Below are 13,260 nucleotides of genomic sequence, written 5' to 3' on the forward strand. Positions count from 1 at the left end.
AGTGCTTGCACAGGGCATGGCAAAGCCCATCTGCCTGGATCTTCATGTTCCTCAGAGCCATTCCCTTCAGGACAAAGTATCCTCTCAGGGGCTGATACAGATTGTCATTCACAGCACAACACTGATTGATTTTGTACAGAAAGCCCCATCTCCACTGAGTGAGGGGAGGGGTGGAAGGGATTAGAGGGTCAGTGAACACCATCCTGTCACAACCTAACAACCTCGTAAAATGGGGGCTTATTATCCTCAGTGTGTAGGCTGAAAACCAAGGCTTGTTGTTAGGTGCTGTCTGACTCACAGCAACCTCATTATGCACAACAGAGGTTGCCCAGTCTTCCGCCGTTATGTTTGAGCACATTGTTGCAGCCGCCTTGTCAACCCATCTCAGTGAGAGTCTAGCTCTTTTTCACTTACCCTCTACTTTACCAAAAAAAAAGCATTAGCCGAGTCTTTTTCCAGCGATCGTTCCCCGCCCCACCCCACCCCCCCCCCCGCAAGAAATGTCTAAAGTCTCGCCATCCTCACTTCTAAGGAATATTCTGGCTGTACTTCCTCCAAGACTGATTCGTTTGTTCTTCTGGTAGTCCATGTTATATTCAATATTCTTCACCAACATCGCAATTCAAATGTATCATTTCTTCTTCAGTCTTGCTTTTTTTCTTTGTCCAGCTTTCGCATGCATATGAGGTGATTCAAAACACCATGGCTTGAGTCACGCACAACTTAGACATCAAGTGACATCTTTGCTTTTTAGGATTTTTAAAAATAAATTCCTTTTTTCCGCTTCCTCCCACCCCTGGTAACCACTCATAATTTTTGGTTTTTGGTTTGTACATATTTGCTTATTTCATATTAGTCCTTTTGTGACTAATTTTGCTCAGCATAACAGTTTCAAGGTTCATCTGTGTCATAGCATGCATCAGGACTTCATTTCTCTTTGTAAGTAATATTCTATTATATGTATACTATACCACAATTTGTTTATCCATTCATCTGTTGATGGGCACGTTACCCGATTAGGGTCCGTGCCCTGGAGCAGTCCAGCCAATGAAACATACTCCAAGTCAGAAAGAGTGAGAAAGTTTATTAAGGAGATGCATACATCACCAGGGACCCAGCAGCAACACAGGCTGCCTCTGTGGAGTCCCAAAGAGCAGTTTTACATTAGAGCTTATATAGAATCTTACAAGGGTTACAAGTGTCTTCGTAGTCCCCTGCCAGACATTTCTTTATTAGGCTAAAGATATACATATCTGATACCTGGGCTCCAACTTTCCTGTGGGGTTTGTATGCCACAGGTAGACCGGACAGAAGAAAAGTTTATTTGCATCAGTTTTAAAACAAGGAACAAAGTCATTAACATTTGGTCATTAACAGAGGTATGTGAAGGAGGCAGGCAGAGGAAGAACAACTTAGAGGTTTATCATAGCCTTTGTTACATTATATAATATTTTGTTACGTTAAGCTCTCAGTTGGCCATTTTGAAAAAGGAGAAAATACGCTGGGGGGTATTGGGGTCACAGACATGTCAGCTGTTTCCACCTTTTGGCTATTGTGAACAGTGCTGCAATGAATACTGGTATATAGTTTTCTGTTTGTATTACTACCTTCACTTCCACTGGGTATATACTTAGGATTGGGATTGCTGGACATTGGCAGCTCTCTGCAACTTTTTTAGGAACAGCCAGACTGTTTTCCACAGTAGCTGTACCATTCTACGTTCTCATCAACCATAAATGAGGGTTAGTTTCTCACATCCTCGGCAACACTTGTTACTTTCTGTTTTGTTTTTGTTATTGTCATTCTAATGGGTGAGGAAGTATCTCATTGTGATTTTTGATTTGCGTCTCTTTAATGGCTAAGGACATTGAGAATCTTTTTGAAACAGGATGCTCAGCCATATCTTGAACCTTACCTGACGCAATTCTTTTTTCCTTCTTTCTCCTTTCTCTCCCCTAGCCCATCCCTGCCTCCAAGTAAGATCCTGATGTTAGCTCCCCAAATGGTTAAGTGTTAACCAATGTTTCCTCTAAGACTGTGGAAAACAAGTATTATTGACGAATAAGACGAAGGATGGCGCCAGCTACCCGCTGAGCTGTTGGGATAATGGCAGGAAAAGATCAACATGTTTGAGATAGGACCACCGAAACCAAACAGAAGAAAGAGAGTGCACATTCCACAAGTCCCTAAAACTTATGCCCCCTTTTCCCTTAAAAACCCGAGCTGATAGGTAATCTGGTGAGACAGACAACTTTAGGAGGAGATCATTCCCCTCTGTCTCCATATACCTGTGTATCTAATAAAGCTCTTGCTACCCACCTCACCCTTGTCTCAAGAATTGGCTATTTGCGGCAGGCGGCTCTAACTCTTGCAATTGCAGTAACATTTTCATGTGCTTGTTTGTCATTTGAGTATTCTCTTTGGTGAAATGTCAGTCCAAGTCCTTTGCCCATTTTTTGATTGGTTTGTCTTTTGTTAAGCTATAGAAGTGTTTACACACACACACACATATATATATATGATATTAGACCCTTATCAGATACATGGTTCCCCTAAATTTTCTTCCTATCTGTAGGTTGTCTCTTCATTTTATTGATAAAGTCCTCTGATGAACAAAGTTATGGTGCTCTGGGTCCTGTTTCTGGCTGGTCATCATCTGACCTGCAGTTCTTGGGACTTGAGCCAGCAGCTTGTCGTCTGTAAAAATGACATGAGAGCAGTGTCTGACCTCTTCTTACTTCACAAGGGGAAAGGAGAATCGAGATCAATAGCCCAAGGCTGATTCCTATGGGGCAGGGGTCAGACATGCCTCCTCTCTCCACCATCTTTACCAATTCTGACACCAACCGTCTCTCCCACGGGACTCTCTACTTCTCTCCTGGGTTTGATAATTCGTTGCAATGGCCATACAGAGCTCACAGCCCATACTCACAATTATAGGGTTTATTAGGGAAGTAACAGTTACTCTTCAGGCTCAGGAACACTCAATATATAGTTCTTCCGTTAAGACAGCCTCTTCCCAGCCATGCTTGCAGGCATACCTCTCCCTGGCCCTAGGCCTCTGCCTAAAGGCACTCAGCTTTCTCTCTCAATGGGACAGGAAGCCCACCATGCAGTCTGCTGCTGACAGGTCTCTGCTGCTGGGTCTACCCTGCCACTGCTTCTCACTATCTTCAGAGTCACAGCTCACTCTCTCTCTGTCTACTCATCCCAGGAGCCTCCCAGCGCAGGGATCCCAGGTCCAAAGGACACACTGGCTACTGGCTGTTCTTCCCTGGCAGTGGTAGGATTCTCTCTCTTCCACCTCTGGGATGGCTCATTACAAGCCCAGCAGGATGGCAAAACTGACCAATCCCTTTGGTGGACATAATTACCCTATCACACAGTCTCACCCAATCTAGCCAAGACCATGACTAGAAAGGCCACAGAAGAGCGATCCATTACACTGCACATCTTGCCTGCCCACTTTCGGACTCTCTGGCTTCTACAGCCCTGTGAGCTAGCAGCATGCTGTCTGACCTGCCAGTTCTGGGTTCTCCACCCCCTGCAACCATGTGAGTCAGAAGACGCCTCCAGCTGATGCCTGACCTACAGAGTATGGGACTTACCAGCTTCCACAACAGCAATATTTTCTTCTAGGAATTTTATGGTTTTAGTTTTCACATTTAGATCCTTGATCCATTTTTAATTGTTTTTTTATGTGTGAGTGTGGGGCATGGATTCTCCATTCTTTTTGAAACTTATATTCTTAAACCCAAAAAACCCACTGCTGTGGAGTCGATTCCGACTCAAGGCGACTCTATAGGACTGAGTAGAACTGCCCCATAGAGTTTCCAAGGAGCGTCTGGTGGATTCAAACTGCTGACCATAGCTCTTAACCACTATGCCACCAGGGTTGCACTTATATTATTATATTATTAGGTTGTTGTAATTCCTTGACTGATAGTGCATTTCTAAAGGGGCAAGGTGGGTAAATCCCACATTCACTGCTAACTGCCCGGTAGGGATCAGCATACATCATATTCCTACATGGAAATGGATCCAGTCTTCGCCTTCTCATTTCCCCATTATTGTTGTTGCCAGGCACCCACGTGGCACTTTCTCTCTCTGACCCTAACCACCCAGAGTTAGGTCAGACCTTACAAGTTAAAGGGCATCATCTTTCAGATCGACTGCCTGTGCAGCCCTGCTCTGAATTAGTCACTGTGAGCTAAGTCAGAATTCACAAGTTAGAAGGTCTCAGTTTTTCTGACTGTCAAATAGGCAGATCCCAGCCCCTGCTGGCCCACACTGCCTGCTGTAGGTTCCTTAATTTACTGAAGAGCTCAGAGAATTCATGGAGAGCATCTACACTTACAGTTCTTCATTTATTATAAACAGAAAGGATGCAAATGAAGGAATCCCTCCATTGTTCCCAGGGATGCACTACCCTCCCGAGAGATCAGATGTTCTCTCCAATCCAGGAAGCTCCCACCCCAAACTCCTTGTGCAAACCCTAGTATTGGCTTCTTTGCATAGTCATGACTGATTGAATCATTGAATGTACACAATTGATTGCATCATGCCCTACTCTCTTCCGGAGGTTAGCTAATCATGCAGGTTAGCTAATCATGCCCCCACTCATTTGCACACATTCTCAGGTTCTGTTGGGAGATTTTACATAATAAAGGTACCTTTGTTACCCAGAAAAACCCCCAAGGATTATCTCTCACAAACCAAGAACAAAAGGCCAATTTACTAATTCATTGCCACACAGATAGCATAATGTTCTTGTAATTTTTCTCTCCTGTTTGCCTTCACTTTTCCACTTGTACTACTTTGTGGGAGTACAGTTTTTATCTTCTAATTAATCCATTGAATTATTCATTTCTATAACCATATTTTTAATTTCCAAGAGCTCTTTCTTGTATTCTGTTTGGGTGTAATTGTACATAATTCTGTTATTGTTTCATGAATGTCATATATTTTCTTGTATCTTTTAGATATTACTGATGATAGTGGTAGGGGACCTGTTCAATCTCCTGGTTATCTGCTTTCATGATATCATGAAGTTTTCCCTCTCAGCACTTAGTTCAGTAGTGATTTCACATTTATCTTTGTAATGCCCATCACCATCATATATGCAAGCTCCTTATCATCAGGGTCTTCCCTCTACATTTTCTCCAGTGTCTTTAAGATTTCCTAATTCACTGGAAGCCTTGAAATATACTCTGGATGAATGGCCCTTAGTGTGGTTTGGGCAGTTAGGTCACACAGCCCCTTGATGGCCTCCTGAGCTCTGAGCCTAGCGGCCTCCAATCATAAAATATTCTGGGACATTGCGTGGGGTGCGCAGTCATACATAACTACCCGAAGGACTGGGAGTCAATGAAAGATGGGTCAACAAGGGTGAGCCCCGCTTCATCTCGGCTAGGTGGACTACACACAGTTGGTGCGGTTCAATGGCGACTCCGCAAATCTGAGGATGGAGCTGAGGGTACTATGGATGGAGCAGGAGGAGCTGGGAGTATTGGGACTGGGAGACACGAATCGCCAAGGGCATCGCACAGTCTTTCCCAGGGAACCTACAGATCCGGCGCAGCAACTACAACCAGAGGGAGGCCGGTGATTGACGTTGGACCCGGGTCGCAGATGATGAGTCTCCAAGTCCTCGAGTCCTCCATGGACCGGCTGTGGTCGCCCCGAGTCTCCAGAGTTTCACCCCTAGGCCGCAGACCCAACCGGCCCTTTGACCCGGGAAGAGCTCTGGTTTCCTTTTCAATTTAGACCCAAACCGGCTCTGACCGATCACCCGCCCTTCGGAGACTTAGGGGGGCGGGGGGCGGGGGCCAGGATCTCTCACTATTTACATTGTTTATGGTTTCCATGTGGTTTGGAATAGCGCCTCCTGTTGTCTGAGCAGCATGCCCAGGACTGCGCTGATTACTTCGCACTGAACCTGAAGGAGGACCTGTGCTCCTGGATTGCAGCGGATGAGGCTGCTCAGGTCTCGAAGTGCAAGTGCGAGAAGGCCGGTGTGGCCTAGCTCTACAGGGTCTTCCTAGAGGGGGAGTGTATGAAGTGGCTCGTCAGGTACCTGGCAAAGGGGAAGGAGACCCTGTAGCGGGTAGGTACGATGGCGGTCTCCCCATCTTCCCTTGGGCAGGGGCAGTTCCCTCAGCTGGTGTCCCAAAAGTAGGGGAGGAGAAGGAGGTAGATGTCAGAATACTCCTTTCCCATGGATCGAGAATGGGAAGAGCCACCCAGGTTTCCAGAGACGTTTCTCTTCTGAGGCACAATAAGGGATCCAGTCTTTTTTGGGGATGAAAATGGAGAAGGTTCCTGAAATAACCAATCGGCATTACTTTGCCTCTGGCAGTGGCCTTGGGCACCACAGGGGACATCTCTCTCAGGCCTTGTTCTCTTACTAACACCCAACCTCTTTGGAGGTCTTGACTCCAGCATTTCTGAATCTCAGCCTCCACCCAGGTCAGGACCAGGAGTCTCAGTTTTCCCCTTCAGAGACCTGGAGCCTACCACTGATTCAAGAACTTTCCAAGGAATAGGAGACTATTCCAGATTCCTGGGTCCAGGCTGGTGTCTGGGTTTGGCACTTCCTCCCCCACCCCCATTGTCCTGTCCACTCTCAGAATGATCACATGGCCCCTGCTCAAGTGGCCCATAGGAGAAGATGGAAAGTGCCTCAATTTTCTGACTCTCCCTCTCAGACCCCCCAAAGACCCACCACCCTATCTCTGACAGTGAGGTCAGTCTGAGGTGCTGGGCCCAGGGCTTCTACCTGGCAGAGATCATGCTGCAGGGAGGACCAGACCCAAGACACAGAGCTTGTGGAGACCAGGCCTACGGGAGACGGTACCTTCCAGAAGTGAGTGGCCATAGCGGTACCCTCTGGAAAGGAGCAGAGATACAAATGCCGTGTGCAGCATAAGGAGCTGTTGGAGCCCCTCACCCTGAGATGGGGTAAGGAGTGGGATGAGGGTGGAGCCTCTTCTCAGGGAAAGCAGGAGCCCTTCCGGAGACCTCTATCAGGGTCAGGGCTGAGACCTGAAGGTTAGGGCCCCTAACCTTCCCTTCCTTCCCAGACCAACATTCCCATCTCACCGTCCCCATCATGGGAATCATTGCTGGCCTGGTTCTCCTTGGACCTGTTGTTGCTGGAGTTGTGATCTGGAGGAAGAAGAGCTCATGTAGAGAAGCCAGTGGAGTCTGAGTTTTCTGGTTCCACTGGAGGGTTTCAAGCCCTAGGTAGGGGTTTTCCCATCTCCTGTGTTGTACCTGGGAGATACCCTCCATGCATGTTTTGACCGTGTCTGGCCCCCTACGTGCTAACACTGTCTTGTAAAGCACATGTGGAAATGAAGGACAAATCTTTCACTTTGATGATTCTTTTTATGGGGAAACTGATTCCTAACAGTGACAGGTCAGAAGGGAAGGTCCCTTGCTGAGGACAGGCTTCTAGAAGGATGATTGGTCTAGTTCCTGAATATTTCCTTTATTCTTGTTTCTTGTTCCTGCCATGAGTATGCAGTCACAGTTCTGGAAACTTCTCAGAAATCCACGCCTAGTGTGTTCTTCTAGGAGAATGCCACGGAGGAGCCAAGCATGGATGACCCCTGTGCCCAGTGGATGCTCAGTATGTCATGGGCTTTGACATGGCCACTCCTCAGCTGGGTCACCTTTGCTGCTCTGTTGTCCTTACCCCGTCAGCAGAACCTTCTCCCACCAGGACCTGTGATCACAAGGACTCAGACATCACCCAGGCCCTGTCCTGTCTGCAGAGCAGTGAGCAATTAGGGCTAATGTTGCCATGTCACCCTGGTCTCAGACCTGACCAAACTCTCAGCTCCCATGGTCTGTGTGTTTATTTTTTGTGTATTTGTTTTTATAGAGGAGTATGCCTGTTCTTGTTTTTGTGCGTGAGTTTTGGTCTCATTTTCGTCTGAGTGTCCCCTGTCTGTAATGGCAGCAGGAGTCATTTTACCTGTCACTTTCCCCACAAGGCCCAGGGCAGTCTCTGTACACAGGACTGTCTATGGTATTGAAAGACAAAATTTCAGACTAGTCCGGCTTTTGCCCTCCTTCTAGAGCTGTCTGTTGGATTGTTTTTTACATCTTTTCCCCCAGCTTTTTTTAAGGAATCAGATTATGGAAGTAGCAAGGAGGAGGGACTTGATAGTTTCTTGTCTTAGTTAAACTCATGTTATGTTTCTATCTTCTGCTCACCTACCCTCTCTCCATGTCCTTAGCATCAGAAATCCCAGAGCTGGCTTCAGTTCAAACTCATGGATTTATAAACAGAGTCTAATTTAGATTCACAGATGGTTGGAAAACAGGGCTGATATACCTAGAATTGTTCCTTTCTGAAAAGACATGTAATTGTGTACAGGTGGGTGGGATTGGGAGAGAGCAGAGAGGAAGGTGGGGAGATCAGCCCTGGTGAAAAAAGTGCATGTGACTTTCATGTCAGTGTGAGTGGCTGTTGTGCTGTAGCTGTCACAAAACAGCATTTGGTCTGAGGTGACATTAATAAAGATACTGTTTCTAGAATAGGGAGGTGCTCTACACTACACTGATTATTCACTTAACCAAAATTTGTAGAGTGCAGGCTATACATCTGGGAAACTTCAGTGAACTAAACCCAAACCCAAACCAAACTCTGCCATCAAATCAATTCCGACTCATAAAGACCCTCTAGGACACAGTAGAACTGCCCCATGGGATTTCCAAGGCTGCCATATCTTTCTCCCACAGAGCAGCTAGTGGGTTTGAACTGAAGATTTTTTGGTTAGCAGCCAAGTGCTTTACCCACAGTACCACCAGGGCTTCTAGTGAACTAAAGACAGGCTAAAATTTCCTGCCTTATGGAGCATGTGTTATGTCAGGGAGGGACAGACCATAAACTATAAGCATGGTAAATAAGGAAAGTATTTACATTAGAAGGTGGGAAATGCTATGGGGAAGGGGACCCAGAGCATGAGTATGTGGGAAGAGGGAAGATGAATATTGTAAGTCAGTAGTCAGTGTAGGTCTTATAGTGAAGATGATCTTTGAGGAACGATTTGAAGCACATGAAGGAATTAATCATGAAGTTGTCTGGGGAAGTTCTTCCAGGGGCAATGTCCTGTGCAAATGCACTACGGCAAGAGTGTGTCTGTGTTTTGGGAGCAATAAGGAGACAAGTGTGGCTGCAGTGGTGTCATGGAGATGAGGTCAGAGGTTCAGTCAGATTATATAGCTGTTGCAGTTATTGGAAGGTGTTATGGATTGGATTGTATCCCCAAAAAAGGTGTGTCAATTTGGCTAGGCCATGATTCCACTATTGTGTGGTTGTCTACCATTTTGTGATCTGATGTAATTATTCTGCGTGTTGTAAATCCTAAATTCTATAATGTTAATAAGGTGGGACTAGAGGCAGTCACGTTAATGAGGCAGCACAAAATCTGCAGGATTAGATTGTATCTTGAGTCAATCTCTTTTGAGATATAACAGAGAGAAGCAAGCAGAGAGGAGAAGGACCTACTATAACCAAGAAAGAAGAGCCGCAAGCAGAGGGTCCTTTGAACCAGGGTCTCTGCACTGAGAAACTCCTAGACCAGAGGAAGATTAATGACACAGACCTTTCCCAGAGCTGACAGAGAGAGAAAGCCTTCCCCTGGAGTTGGCACCCTGAATTTGGACTTCTTGCCTCCTAAACTGTGAGAGAATCAATTTCTACTTCTTAAAGCCATCCACTTGTAGCATTTCTGTTATAGCAGCACTAGATGACTAAGACAGAAGGGTTTTGACACTTCTGGAAGATAAGTTACAAGACACTTTTGGGCAGAAGAGGACATGGTGGACTCCTCTGGCTGCTGTGCTAAGAATAGGATCAAGAGGGGCAAGGGGTGAGCAAGGCAGCAGGAAAAACGATCGGAAATTCAGGTGGTATTTTACCTAGAGATTCAGTTACTTTTCCTGGCATGTGAACAATGAAGACATTAGATTCTGGATACATTTTGAATGAACTTTACAGCATTTTCTAATGGATCGAATATGGGATATGAGAAGAATCAAAGAGGTCACCCAAGATATCAGACTGTGTAAAGAGGAAGATGGAGCTGCTGTCAGCAGAAGTGGAAAAGACTTTGGAAGGAGCCTGTTATGGATTGAATTGTGTCCCCAAAAAATGTGTGTCAACTTGGCTAGGCCATGATTCCCAGTATTATGTGATTTTTCACCATTTTGTCATCTGATGTGATTTTCCCATGTGTTGTAGATCCTGCCTCTGTAATGTTAATGGAAACCCTGGTGGCATAGTGGTTAACAGCTATGGCTACTAACCAAAAGGTTGGCAGTTCGAATCCACGAGGTGCTCCTTGGAAACTATATGGGGCAAGTCTACTCTGTCCTATAGGGTATGGGTCGGAATCAACTCAACAGCAACGGGTTTGGGTTTTTGGTATGAAGTTAACGAGGCCAGATTAGAGACAGTTGTGCTAATGAGGCAGAACTCAATCTACAAGATTAGGTTGTGTCTTGAGTCAATCTCTTTTGAGATATAAAGGAGACAGGGAGACCTCATACCACGAAGAAAGCAGAGCTAGGAACAGAGCATGACATTTGGACCCAGGATTCCTGTGTGGAGAAGCTCCTAGACCAGGGGAAGACTGATGACAAGGACCTTCCCCCAGAGCCGACAGAGAGAGAGAAAACTTCACCTGGAGCTGGTGCCCCAAATTCGGACTTCTAGCCTCCTAGATGGTGAGAGAATAAATTTCTCTTCGTTAAAAGCTATTCACTTGTGGTATTTCTGTTATAGCAGTACTGGATAACTAAGATAGAGCCTATATCAGGAGGGGTATCACAGGCATGTGGTTTAGGAAATGTTGAATCTGAGATGTCAATTAGAAATGCAAGTGAGGTTATTGATAGATAGATGAGTCTGGAATTCAGGAATAATGACTGATTAGAGAAACAGATTTGGGAGACAATGCCATAGAAATTATATTTAAAGGCTTGAGAATGGATGAGATCTCCAAGGGAGCAATTAGCTAGAGAAAAGAACAAGGACTGATCCCTGCACCCTCCAATACTAAATGATTTTACCAGACCACACACTAGGAGCAGATTGATGAGTTCTGGCACCGCATCTAGATAGCATGGAGACCAGGGCATCCCAAACTTTCTATGCATCGGGATCACCTGGAAATCTCACTAAGATTCAGAAGGTCTGGAGTAGAGAATGAGATTGTATATTTATAACAAGGCTGGAGCTGATGCTGTTGGTCTGCAGATCACACTTAGAAGCAAGAATGTAGACCAGAGATTCTTACATGGTCTGCATCATCCCCATCTGTGTTGTTATTGTTAGGTGCCTTGAGTTGATTTTCAGCTCATAGTGACCCCACATGACGGTGTAGAACTGTCCGTTAGGGTTTCTTAGGCTGTAATCTTTACAGAAGAAGATCACTAGCTCTTTCTTCTGTGGAGCTGCTGAGTGAGTTCAAACTATCAACCCTTCAGTGAGTAACCCAGTGCTTAACCATGAGCACTTCACCATTTGTGCCACCCAGGAACTCCAAGGTCTTTAAACCACATTTAAAAGTTGTTTTTTCTAGAGAAGAAAAGGAAAAGCATATATTATGAAACATGATGTTGGAAGGTACATGTTGTGAGGTTAATATTAACTTTACCCAAAGAATTTGGTCTTGGTTCTTAGTTCCTGAGAGATAACTCTAAATCCTTGGGATTTCCTGAGTAATCGAGGTGCCTTTGCTATCTACAAGCCTCCAGCTCACACCTGAGAGTTAGGCGACTCAGGTGGGGGCGGGCAGGCCAGAAAGACCCCTTCATGATAATCAGCTGACCTCAAGAAATATCGGCTGATTCAGTCAATCATGAATGTGTAATGAGGCCCTAGTAAAAGTTCTGGACACTGAAGCTCCGTGGGCTTCCTAGTTGATGAAAGACATCAATGCACGTGGGAAGGTAGTGCATCACTTTTTGGGTCTTGAAAGTTTCACGTTGGGAACCCTCCCAGACCTTGTGCTATGTGTCTCTTCATTTGCAACTTTTTCCTACAATAAGACAGTAATCATAAGTATAACATTTCTGTGAGTTCTGTGAGTCATCCTAGCAAATTATAAGACTCAAGTGAGTTGTGGGATCAAAAGTGAGGGGTCTGGGGACCCTGGCTTGTAGCTGGTGTTCTGAGGGGGCAGATGGGACCCCCCCCAAGTTTGTAGCCCTAAGGCCAGAAGTGAGAGAACCCAGAGGTGGTCCCTGAGCTTGCAGCTGACATCCTGAAGGGATAGTGGGAAAACCCAGAATTTGTAGTCAGTGGCTCAGAAGTGAGGATGATGTGGGGAGTCCCAAGCTTGCAGATGGCATTCGACATCTTTGGCAGTCTGGAGGCTGTGTCCTTTAACTTGTGTGAGATCTGACCTGGCTCCAGGCAGTTAGAGTCAGAGAAAGAAGTGCTGGATGTACAACTGATGTTGCAACAGAAGTGGCAGTAAAGTGGGGGTTTGATAAATCCTTACACATGTCATTTTTCTATACCAAGCAATGCAGCCCGGTGGAAGATTTAGGAAGTGGTTCACAGCTCAGCATAAAGAAAATCTCTGAATGCTTGCTCTCTGAAACTGTTCCCCAGACTGATTTCTCACTTACTTTGTACAAACAATAGAATCCAGATTTTTCTAATTTAAACATAAAGGAATTTATATATGTGATATTGGGGGCTCATCTCATTTTGGGGAATTCCACAGAACCAGGCTTGAAACTACACATCCAGGAACAGAATCCGCATTCCCACTCTCGCTCTGGTCCTGTATAGAAACTACAGCTAGCTTCTGCTGCTGGGTCAGAGGCTACTGGCCACACCACTGACACCCTTCATGCTAGACACTGGGACCTGTGGCCAGGATGCTCTCACTGCTGCTCCTGACAACTGGATGTCACTACTGCCACTCATGCCTCCCTTGCCAAGGTGCACTCTGCACAATCCCAGCTTCTCTGTGTCACCATGTCCTGGGTCAGTCTGGCATGTGGTCGTGTGACTGGTGGAGCCTAAGCCCCATGCCTATGTCCAACTGCAGGAGTGTTTGGGAAAGTGAGTTTTCTTCTTTAATGGAGGGAGGTAGTCTCTGCCTCCTACCTAGACTCTTTAAGTGAGGAATTTCTCATAAGGTAGGAGGAGGGTCCAGGGACAGGGGGAAGGGGGAGGTTAGGGATAGAAAATGAATGACCAATGTCAGTTCCTGGAGCAGTGATCTGAGA

The 13,260-nt window shown here is 45.8% G+C and overlaps 1 protein-coding gene and 1 long non-coding RNA gene across 10 annotated transcripts in view; one reads left to right on the top strand and one right to left on the bottom strand.

Moving 5' to 3' along the window:
• Nucleotides 1-2,323, top strand: part of LOC126078277 (uncharacterized) — a 36,828-nt gene extending 34,505 nt beyond the window's left edge. For both annotated transcript variants that reach the window (XR_007518022.1, XR_007518014.1), the window contains one exon: nt 1,960-2,323. This is a non-coding gene — a long non-coding RNA (uncharacterized LOC126078277). The remainder of the gene's footprint in view (nt 1-1,959) is intronic.
• LOC126074692 (HLA class I histocompatibility antigen, B alpha chain-like) overlaps nt 1-13,260 on the bottom strand; it is a 42,552-nt gene that overhangs the window by 1,979 nt on the left and 27,313 nt on the right. Inside the window, exons 7-9 of one of the 8 annotated variants that reach the window (XR_007517069.1) lie at nt 7,102-7,167; nt 6,779-6,888; nt 1,065-2,697 (exon numbers count right to left, since the gene is read on the bottom strand). The exons of 1 other annotated variant lie outside the window; for it this stretch is intronic. The gene's annotated coding sequence lies outside the window, so the exon portion shown is untranslated. Of the gene's footprint in view, nt 1-1,064; nt 2,698-4,916; nt 6,322-6,778; nt 6,889-7,101; nt 7,168-7,195; nt 7,730-7,751; nt 7,773-13,260 lie in introns of those variants that run through there. 6 more of the 8 variants (XR_007517092.1, XR_007517099.1, XR_007517081.1 and 3 more) reach the window with 6 other exon arrangements.

This window comes from Elephas maximus, chromosome 1 (genome assembly GCF_024166365.1).
Source record: "Elephas maximus indicus isolate mEleMax1 chromosome 1, mEleMax1 primary haplotype, whole genome shotgun sequence".
Taxonomy (NCBI): Eukaryota; Metazoa; Chordata; class Mammalia; order Proboscidea; family Elephantidae; genus Elephas; species Elephas maximus.